The sequence below is a fragment of the Chiloscyllium punctatum genome, chromosome 3 (genome assembly GCF_047496795.1).
Source record: "Chiloscyllium punctatum isolate Juve2018m chromosome 3, sChiPun1.3, whole genome shotgun sequence".
Classification (NCBI taxonomy): domain Eukaryota; kingdom Metazoa; phylum Chordata; class Chondrichthyes; order Orectolobiformes; family Hemiscylliidae; genus Chiloscyllium; species Chiloscyllium punctatum.
In genome coordinates this window covers 143,112,913-143,125,007 of record NC_092741.1, presented here as the reverse complement: position 1 = coordinate 143,125,007, position 12,095 = coordinate 143,112,913, and positions in this window count along the sequence as shown.

Here is a 12,095-nt window from a genome sequence, read left to right as displayed (position 1 = left end):
CTAATATTTTAAGCTTAAATGAGAGCAGTTATGAGGCATGGAAGCAGAACAAGCTAAAGTGACAAAAGCAAACACAGAAGTTGCTGGAAAAGCTCAGCAGGTCTGGCAGCATTTGTGAAAAGAAATCAAAGCTAATGTTTCAGGTCCGGTGACCCATCCTCAGTTTCTGTGTTTAATTCTAATTTACAGCATCTGTAGTTCTTTCAGTTTTTCTAAAGGGACAAATTTGGTTTTGTCACATGTCATTTGAGATGAAGTACTGGGCATTTAATGGGATCTTTCAGGATACATAGAGTAGATACATTCTAAGAAAGAAAAATTCATGAGGACAGCACACCATCCATGGTTAACAAAAAGAGTTAAAGTTTTTGTAAAAATCGAACGAAAAGCATAGGATTGCAGAATTTTGGGTTTCAGGTCAAAAAATTGGAAAGAATGTTAAAGGCAGCAAAGAATTACTAAAATATTCATAATAATGGTAAAATTAGCATAAGAGATAAGCCAATTAGAAACATAAAAATGAAAACATAATATTTATTTTTAAAATTCTCATCACCAGGGAAAAACTACTGATTAAATTATTTGAGCTGTGGACTCCCTAATTCCTGGTTCCTGATGGACTTCATCTGAGAGTTTTAAAAGAACTGCCTCGTACAATAGTTCATGTGTGGGTTTTAATTTTTAAATATTTCATTGATTCATGGAAGGCTCCATTAGAATGGAAAATAGCAGATATAACTCTTATATTCAAAAATGAAGGGAGTCCAAGCATAGGAAACTAAAGGCCACATGGAACATATTGGAGTTTATTATGAAAGATGTTATAACAGGCCACATATAAAAGTCCAATGCAATCAGGCAGAGACAACATGGTTTTGTGAAAGGGAGATCATGCTTACCTAATTTGTTGTAGTTCCTTGAAGAAGTAATGAGGTTAAACAGGGATGCGTGGATGCATAGTAACTCAGTGGTTAGCACTGATACCTCACAGTGTGAGAGACTTTGATTCAATTCCCAGCCTTGGGTGACTGTCTGTATGGAGTTTGCACATTCTCCTCGTGTCTGTATAGATACCTGCTGGGTGTTCTGATATCTTCCCACAGTCCAAAGAGGTGCACGTTAGATGGATTGGCTATGCTATAGTACTCATTGTGTGTTGGGATTCACCATAGGAAATGCAGGGGACAGGGGAATGAGTCTGGGTGGAATGCTCTTCAGAGGGTTGTGTGGACTCAGTGGGCCAAATGGCCTGCTTCCACACTGTAGGGATTCTGTACCTAGATTTCTAGAATGCATTCAACCAGGAGCTGCATTATTGAAGAAAATAAAAGCTCAAAAGTGTATACGATAACATATTGGCTACCTCAGAAACAGGCATCTGTCATAAATGCACTATTTTTGGTTGATAAGATGTAATTAATGATGTGGAACGGAGATCAGTGCTAGAACCTCAACTTGTACAATTTATATAAATGACTTGGATGAAAAGTGCGAGTTATGGTTGCAAAATTTGCTAATGACACAAACATAGGTGGGAACTTGTGAAGAGGATCCATGAAGACTACAAAGGAATAGAGATAGATTGAATGATGGGGTAAAGATTTGACAAGTGGATTATAATGGGAAAAAGTCCATTTTGGCAGGAAAATAAAACAAAGACGTGTAATTGCAGAGCTCTGAGATGCAGAAGGATCCAAATATCCTTGGATATGAATCACAAAACATTCATATGTTGCTGTAGCCAGTAATTAGAAAAACTGATAGAATATCATTATCTTTTGTGAGGGGACTTGAATACAAAAGTAGGGAGGTTATACTTCAGTTATACAGGGCATTGCTGAGAAGGTTTAATACTTGGAATGGAGGCTTAGTGTTATTGAAAAAGGTTGGAGAAATGAGATTTCTAACTGCTGTATTTTACAAATTAAGAGGAAAATTGATTAAATTATATAAGATCCTGAGAGTTCTTGACAGGGTAGATGCAGAAAGAATATTTCTTCTTGTGGGAGATTCTTGAATGAGTAGTTACTGTTTAATAATAACAATAATAGAGATGAAATATTTTCTTACAAGAAGGTTTTACACCTTTGGAACTTGCTTCCTCAAAATGCAGTGGAAGTAGAGTTATTGAATATTTTTAACTGAGGCAGTTGGAATCTTGCTAAGCAAGGGGGGGGGGGGAGGTGAAATGTTATTAATTCAGTGGAATTATGGAATAATCAGATCAGCCATGACTTTATTAAATGGTAGAGCATGACTGAGGAGCTGTGGAGCCTCCTAATTAATATGCTCATATGTGAGAGCTGCATTTGCATGTACTAAACCCACGGAGTTATGGGAAGAGCCATTACAAAGGCTGTATCCACCATTTGGGCTTATATCACCAAAAAGGAAATTTGTACACCTTTTCTCTTTGCACTTTTCCCATCTGTCTAAATCTGACAGAAAAGTGACTAATGACATGCTCTTACTTCCTCCTTGTCACTTAGTGTGAAGCTTATCCTTTTCTCCTTTAAGAACTAAAGAACTACAACCTTTGCAAGCTGTGGTAGAAGAACAAGGAGAGAGCAATAATGAAGAAACATTACCACTTGATTTCACAGTTGCAGCTTTAGTTCAGATGCTGACACTAACTCCTTTAGTAATTTGACATCCAGGACAATACCCTTTACAAGTGTGCACACATGTCGCAGATGCCATTTTGGGCATTTAAGGATCCTCACCAAAATTTGGCTTCTATTGAACCTAATTTCATGCCAGGCTTTACAATCTGGAGAAGTATCTATTCTCTGTGCCAAATATTTTTGTGGTGAGAGGAGAAAGATTTTAAAAAGACATGAGGGGCAATTGTTTTACAGAGAATGCTTTGTGTGCAGATGTGGTAGATGCAGTTACAATTATAAATTTTCAAACACATTTAGGTAAGTACATGAATAAGAAATGTTTGGAGGGATATGGGCCAAGGACAGGCATGTGGGACTACTTTAGCTTGAGATTATGGTTGGCATGGTTGGACCGATCGGTCTGTTTCCGTGCTATGTGTCTCTATAACTATAACTCTAAATGACTCAAAAGATTGCATTGCATTCAACAGATTGTGATCGTGTTGTTTGCATAACAAACTTTTTCCATCTATACATAGCCAAGTCATTACTGTGACTCACAACTCCCTAGTAGGACAATTGGCTAACTGCACTAGTGGTCACTAGATAAATCTGTTTGTATGCAAATACTTTGTTAAATGTCAACCCAGTATTCAAAGGCTGGAACTCTGATCTGCGACTCAGTGTAGCAGTAATGTGACATTTGCAAACTAAATGATTGAAATAGATACCCATAAAAGATTTCATGGATCTTCACCATATTATTCAAGATGATATGTGGCTGAAGTTTTGTAATCCCTTACTATTATCTTGTTGCTGTTGCTTTAAACTTTCTCAGATGAGCCCATTTCCCCATTTATTGCTCACTTTCTGTTTGTCTTTTAACATTTGCTTTTCAGTACATATCTTTTAATTGTTTGCCTTGGCTATGTGCTCTGTTAGATTATTCAATAATATTTAGTTCACCATGATCATTCTTCTTGTGGACAGACATTAAAACTGCCCTCTGGAACTTTGGGTCTGGATGTTGCAATTTGCCTCAAATAGTCGTGGTCAGCTAGCTGCAAAGGAACTTGATAGCTTGTAGCATTGATTTCCAAAATCAATGCTGTTCTTTCTCCTTCGTACCTAGAGCAACATTTAAATCAACATGTATATCACCTTCCCTCGTAGCTTGGCAATAACACAGGAGTCCACTTCATTCCAGCGAACTCACTACTAAAGCATGGGACACATCACTCTCTTATTCAACTTCCATGCAGACTGGCTTTTCTTATAACCTGTAAGATCAGATAGCTGCTCAGTTTGACATTGTTTCTCAAGGCTGGCTGAACTATGAGCTCCTACATTCACCTATATCTTAACCATACAGATTCAGTTGATAATATGCTTCTTGTGGTTGAATGTTTTGACTGTAATATTCTCAGCAGAGAGGTCACCATCTAGTTCAACTTGGCAATGCTTTCCTGTTCCAAGAACCTTTCCCAAAACAAGCAAATTTTACTCTTTTGAGGTAGAGGCTAGCTAATCAGTGTGTGGTTTTCCAGTAATGTTGAACAATTCGACTGGAGTGCAATATACTTGAGAAGCTATTCACAAATGGTAGACTAGTTAGCAGAGGTAAGATACAGGGAGAACAGAATTGGCTTGAAGGTAGAACACAGAGGGTAGTGATGGAGGATTGCCTTTCAGACTGGAGGTCTGTGACCACCGGTGTGCCACAAGGATCAGTGCTGGGTCCACTACTTTTCATTATTTGTATAAATGATTTGGATGTAAACATAGGAGGTATAGTTAGCAAATTTGCAGATGACAACAAAATTTGAGGTGTAGTGGACAATGAAGAAGGTTACCTCAGAGTACAATGGGATCTTGATCAGATGGGCCAATTGACCAAGAAATGGCAGATGGAATTTAATTTAGATCAATGTGAGATTCTGCATTTGGAAAGGCAAATCAGGGCAAAACTTATACACTTAATGGCAAGATCCGAGGGAGTGTTGCTGCACAAAGAGACCTTGGCGTACAGCTTTGTAGTTCCTTAAAAGTGGAGTAACAGGTAGATAGGATAGTGAAGAAGGCATTTTGTGTGGTTGCCTTTATTAGTCAGAGCATTGAGTGCAGGAATTGGGAGGTAATGCTGCAGCTGTACTGGACATTGGTTAGCCCACTTTTGCAATATTGTATGCAATTCTGGTCTCCTTCCAATTGAAAGAATGTTGTGAAACTTGAAAGGGTTCAGAAAAGATTTACAAGGATGTTGCAAGGGTTGGAGAATTTGAGCTATTCGGAGAGGCTGGGGCTGTTTTCCTGGAGTGTCAGAGGCTGCGGATGACCTCATAGAGATTTTATAGAGCTTTATAAAATTATGAGGGGCATGGACAGGGTAAATACACAAGGTCTTTTCCCTGGGGTGGGGAGTCCAAAACTAGAGAGCATAGGTTTAGGGTGAGAAGGGAACAATATAAAGGCAACTAAGAGGCAACTTCTTAATGCAGAAGGCAATAGACAATAGACAATAGGTGCAGGAGTAGGCCATTCTCCCCTTCGAGCCAGCACCACCATTCATTATGATCATGGCTGATCATCCTCCATCAGTATCCTGTTCCTGCCTTATCCCCATAACCCTTGGTTCCACTTTCCTTAAGAGCTCTATCCAACTCTTTCTTGAAAGTATCCAGAGACTTGGCACCCACAGCCTTCTGGGGCAGAGCATTCCATACACCCACCACTCTCTGGGTGAAGAGGTTTCTCCCCAACTCTGTTCTAAATGGCCTACCCCTTATTTCTAAGCTGTGTCCTCTGGTTTGGGACTCACCCATCAGAGTGCCTCCTGCCTCCAGAGTGTCCAATCCTTTAATAATCTTATACATCTCAATCAGATCTCCTCTCAGCCTTCTAAACTCAAGCGTATACAAGCCCAGTTGCTCCAATCTTTCAACGTAAGATAGTCCCACCATTCCGGGAATTGACCTTGTGAACCTACGCTGCACTCCCTCAATAGCCAGAATGTCTCTCCTCAAATTTGGAGACCAAAACTGCGCACAATACTCCAGGTGTGGTCTCACCAGGGCCCTGTACAGCTGCAGACGAACCTCTTTGCTTCTATACTCAATCCCTCTTGTTATGAAGGCCAGCATGCTATTAGCTTTCTTCACTGCCTGCTGTACCTACATGCTTGCTTTCATTGACAGATGTACAAGAACACCTAGATCTTGTTGTACTGCCCCTTTACCTAACTTTACTCCATTTTAGGTAGTAATCTGCCTTCCTGTCCTTGCCACCAAAGTGGATAACCACACATTTATCCACTTTAAATTACATCTGCCATGCATCTGTCCACTCACCTAGCCTGTCCAGATCACCCTGTATTCTCCTAACATCCTCCTTACATTTCACCCTGCCACCCAGCTTTGTGTCATCAGCAAATTTGCTAATATTACTTATAATACCTTCATCTATATCATTAATGTACATTGTAAAAAGCTGCGGTCCCAGCACTGATCCCTGCGGCACACCACTGGTCACCGCCTGCCATTCCGAAAGGGAACCGTTTATCACTGTTTCCTGTCAGCCAACCAATTTTCAATCCATGTCAGCATTTTGCCCCAAATACCATGTGCCCTGGTTTTGCTCACTAACCTCCTGTGTGGGATTTTATCAAAGGCTTTCTGAAAGTCCAGGTACACTACATCCACTGGATCTCCCTTGTCCACCTTCAGAGTTACATCCTCAAAAAATTCCAGAAGATTAGTCAAGCATGATTTCTCGTTCATAAACCCATGCTGACTCTGACTTATTCTGTTACTGCTATCCAGATGTGTTGTAATTTCATCCTTTATAATTGACTCCAGCATTTTTCCCACCACTGAGGTCAGACTAACTGGTCTATAATTCTCTGTTTTCTCTCTCCCTCCTTTCTTAAAAAGTGGGACATTAGCCACCCTCCAATCCACAGGAACTGATCCTGTATCTATAGAACATTGGAAAATAATCACCAACGCATCCACGATTTCTAGAGCCACCTCCTTCAGTACCCTGGGATGCAGACCCTCAGGTCCCGGGGACTTATCAGCCTTCAGACCTAACATTCTTTCCAATACCATTTCCTGCCTAATATAAATTCCCTTCAGTTCAGGTCCTTCAGCCACTATTACACCTCGGAGATTGCTGGTGTCTAAAGTACCAATTCAACTCTTCTGCCATTTCTTTGTTCCCCATAATAAATTCACCCGTTTCTGTCCTCAAGGGCCCAATTTTAGTCTTAACCATTTTTTTTCTTTTCACATACCTAAAAAAGTCTTTACTATCCTCCTTTATATTTTTGGCCAGTTTACCTTCATACCTTTTTTTTCCTTTTTAGTAATTCTCTGTTGTTCTTTAAAAGCTTCCCAGTCTTCCGATTTCCCACTCATCTTTGCTATGTTATACTTTTTCTCTTTTGTCTTTATATGGTCTTTAAACTTCCCTCGTCAGCCACGGCCGCCCCTGCCTCCCCTTAGGATCTTTCTTCCTTTTTGGAATGAACTGATCCTGCACCTTTTGCATTGTATCCAGAAATACCTGCCATTGTTGCTCCACTGTCATCCCTGCTAGGGTATTGCACCATTGAACTTTGGCCAGCTCCTCCCTCATAGCTCCCTAGTTCCCCTTATTCAACTGAAATATTGTCACTTCCATTCTACCCTCTCCCTTCCAAACAGCAGATTAAAGCTTATTGTATTGTGGTCACTACCTCCTCATGGCTCCTTTACTTCGAGGTCCCTGATCAAATCCGGTTCGTTGCACCACACCAGATCCAGAATTGCTTTCTCCCTGGTAGGCTCCAGCACAAGCTGTTCTAAGAATCCATCTCGGAGGCACTCCACAAACTCCCTTTCTTGGGGTCCAGTACCATCCTGATTCTCTCAGTCTACCTGCATGTTGAAATCCCCCATAACAACTGTAGTAATATCTTTGCGACAGGCCAATTTCAGCTCCTTATTCAACTTACACACTACATCCAGGCTACTGTTTGGGGCCTGTAGATAACTCCCAATAGGGTCTTTCTACCCTTAGAATTTCTCAGCTCTATCTATACTGACTCTACATCCCTTGATTCTAGATGGCCCCGCGCAAGGGATTGAATATCATTCCTTACCAACAGGGTCACCACACCCCCTCTGCCAGTCAGTCTGTCCTTACGATAGCACGTATTGCCTTGAATATTCATTTCCCAGGCCCTGTCCACCTGAAGCCACGTCTCAGTTATCCCCACAACATCGTAACTGCCAATTTCCGAATGATCCTCAAGCTTATCCACCTTATTTCTAATGCTTCGTGCATTCATATGTAATATTTTTAATTTGTTACTCCCCTCACCCTTCCCATCAATCCCTATTTCACTTGACCTTACAGCATGATCCTCTTTTGAGTTTTCTGCTCCATTGATTCCATTGTCTTTCTTGACATCTCTTGTTCTAACTTTCCCTTTAACTTCCTTCTTATACTTCCAGTTTGTCCCCACCCCCCGCTATTTAGTTTAAACGCAGCTGTGTTGCAGTGGTAAACCTGCCTGCCAGAATGCTGGTCCCCCACCTATTAAGGTGCAACCTGTCCCTCTTGTATAATTTATGCTTACCATTAACATACCCCAGTGATCCAAGAATTTAAATCCTTGCTTCCTGCACCAGTTCCCCAGTCACACATTTAAGTCCATTATCTCCCTGTTCCTGTCCTCTCCAGTCCGAGGAACTGGAAACAAACTGGAGATAACCACCCTGGATGTCCTGCTTTTCAGTCTTCTTCCAAGTTCTCCGAAGTCCTGTCGTAGAATGTCCCTCCTTTTCTTCCCGATGTCGTTTGTGCTGACATGTACCACCACACCTGGCTCTTCACCTTCACCCTTGAGGATTTCCTGCACTCCGTCTGCGATGTCCTTAATCCTGGCACCAGGAAGGTAACACACCATCCTTAAATCCCACCTGTTGCCGCAGAAACCCCTTTCAGTCCCTCTCACTATGAAGTCCCCTATTACCACAGCTCTGTGTGATGTCTGACTCCTCGGCTCTGCCTCCACACCAATTTCAGATTGGCAGACCTGACTGTCTCTCGGATTGGCAGTGACATCTGTCTCTACGGTTTCCAAGAGATTCAACCTGTTCCTGACAGATACTTCCCCCGGGGTCTCTTGCACTTGTCTCATTTCTGCCTTCCTCATCATTTTCTCCCTTCTACTCTTTTCTGGTATGTTCGGAGTAATAACCTCGCTGAAGGTCCTGTCCAGAAAGATCTCGTTCTCTCGGATGAGCCTGAGGTCATCTAGTTCTTTCTTCAGTGTTGCAATATGCTCTGACAGAAGCTGAATGTGTACACACTTTCCACAGTTATATGAGCCAGCTACACCAGACTCCCACATCATGCACGCAGTACACTGAATCAGCTTGGCAGTCATGTCTTCACCCTCTTCAACTGCGGCATAATCACTTCTCTCAACTTCTTTGTCAAAGACAAGATTCACTCTTTTCTCAACAGAAACTTCCCTTGACCCCCGTGTTTTTTTGCAAGACTGTGGACTTTTAATTTAGGTCAGAGGAGGATGGTGGGAGGGAGGCCCTACTGTGTAGGACCTGGGGCCTAGAACACACCTACTTAAATTACACTCACCCACCTTCCCAACAGCCTCTGCACTCCGACTTCACTTCCATCCAGCTCCTGCCGCTCTCTGACGCAAAAAGACCACGAGCTTCGAGATAAGTACTTAAATGACACTCACCCACCTTCCCAACAGCCTCTGCACTCCGACTTCACTTCCACCCAGCTCCTGCCACTCTCTGATGCAAAAAGAGAGTGTGTATGAAATGAGCTGCCAGAGGAAGTGATGGAATGACAGCATTTAAAAGGCATCTGGATGGGTATATGAATAGGAAGGATTGAGAAGGGTATGGGTCAAGTACTGGCAAGATGGGACTAGATTAGTTTAGGATCACTGGTTGGCATGGACAAGTTGGACTGAAGGGTCTGTTTCTGTGCTGTACATCTCTTTGACTCCATAACTATATCATTTGTGTCATTTTTGGTGAACTGCAGGATAAAGGGAAAAACATTACTGCTTTGAGGATTTTCACAAATGTTTAAGTAGACAAATGTCAAATAATCCATAGATAGCAATGAATAAACAGGAAAAAGATCTGTAAGGCCAGCCAGGAAGTGTCATGAGGACGTTTTATGACTCTGTAGCTTTGAATTTCTGAAGAAAATATGTAGGGCAATGTCCAGACTCATTCAATAGCATCTATACTCACATTTGTTCAAAATTCTCTTGATCATATCCTATCCTGCATCAAGTTCTGTTTGTCCAAGGCCTTTACCTCAATGGGCTGCATTGATTTCCAAAACTTCAGCACCTCAAATTTAAAATTCTATCCCTGTTTTTAACTTTGCACACTTCTAAATTCAACCTACTTTCGAAATATTGGATTTCAAATTATCCAAATCAATTTGGAGAGATGGAACAAACTGTTGTCTGAAAGGGAAGGACTTAAGGAAGGATAGTCAACATGGATTTGTTAAGGAAAGATTGTGTCTGACTAACTTGATTGAATTTTTTGCAAAAGCAACAAGGAGGATTGATGAGAATAATACAGTTGATGTTGTCAACATGAATTTTAGCAAGTCTTTTGGCACAGTCTCAAATTGTAAATAGTTAAACAAATAGATATCCAAGGGAATGTATAAGAAACAAAACCAAAAATTGCTAGAGAGATTCGGCAGGTCTGGCAGCATCTGTAGAGATAAAGTAGAGTTAATGTTTCAGCTGCAGTGACTCTTCCTAGGAATGTAGCAGGTTGGACATAAAATTGGCATGAAATAAACAGTAAATGTTGATGTGTGTTTTTGCAACTGGGACATTGTTTCTAATGGCATCCACACAATTCAGTACTAGGCCCCCAATGTTTTGTGGTATATATTAACAATTTGGATATAAACGTAGGGGCATGGTAACAAGTTTGCAGACATCACAAAATATGTAGTGTCATTGATAGCACGGAAGGTAGCTGTAGACTGTAGGAAGATACCAATGGACTTGTCAGGTAGGTAGAAAAGTGACAAATGGAATTCAGCTTGGAGAAGCATGAGGTGGTGCATATGGTGAAGGAATACACAGTTAATAGAAGAATAATGAGAGGGTAGAGGAAGTGAGGAACATTGGAGTGATGCACGCAAATCTTTAAAGGTAGGAGGATGGGTCGTTGAGGTGCTTAAAAGACATAGAATCATTTCCTTCCCTAACAGATGCATACAACGTATGCTTAATTGTATAAAATACCAGTTATGCCATAACTTGAGTGCTTTGTGGAATTCTAGTCATCTCATCACAGAAAGCATATAATTGCCCTAAGGAAGGTACAGAGGAGATTTTCAAAGATGTTGCCAGGACTGCAAAATATGAAGTGAGATTAGTTAGGCTGGGATGGGTGAATGAAGACTAGATTACGATGTATAAAATTGTTAGGGACCTGGATAAAGTGAATGGGAAAAGCTTATTTATCATAACAGAGAGGTCAATACATTTTAAATCATTGTTAGAAAGATAAGAGGGAGGTAAGGATTTCTTTTAACTAGAGGGTCTAATGGTTTTGCAAATCATTGTCTAAAAGGGTAGGACAGGCAGAAACACTCAATTAATATAAAAGGAATCTAGGCTATGAACCAAATGCAGGAAAGTGGGATTAGGCTGGGTGTTCCGCATTTTAACTCAAGCAGACATGATGGTTCAAATGGCCTCTTACTGTACTTTAACCCTTTCATTTTACAGTGTGACCATTCCAAGGTCCAGAACCATTTGCAACTTAATTGTTTGTGTATCGTCCTTCCCTTTATCCCATCATTGGTAGCCACACTTCAGCTGTATAGTACATTTGAGGATTCCTTCCTCAAAACATTTAATCTGTTATATTTTTAAAAATATACCTTTGCTCCCTCTCCTAAACTTGGTTAGAGACAAAAAATAACTGCAGATGCTGGAATCCAGACAGGTGAAGAACAGGTGGGTGTAGGGGGACCTACAGATAAAGGGGGTGGGGGGGGGGAGCAGGGTGATGAAGTTGGGAGAGGTGAAGACAGGTAGAGGGTACGATCTGGTTGGTCAGTGGGAAGAATGAATCCGGTTGGTGGCAGGGAGGAGTGGAAGTGATGGGGAAGGGCTGGGAAGAGAGATGGTGGAATGGGAAGGGTGGTTATTTGAAATGGAGGATGCCAAGGATGGTACCAGAGAGACCAAACATAAACTTAAGGAATGGTTCACTGAGCATCTCAGGCGGACCTCCCAATCACTGCCCATTTTAATTCCTCTTCCCACTCCCTTTCCAACATAAGCATCCTTGGCCTCCTCCATTGCCACAATGAACCAAATCACAAATTGGAGGAACATCACCTCATCTTCTGCCTGGGCAGCCTATAACCTGGGGGACTCAACATTGAGATCTCCAATTTCAAATAACCTCCTGTCCC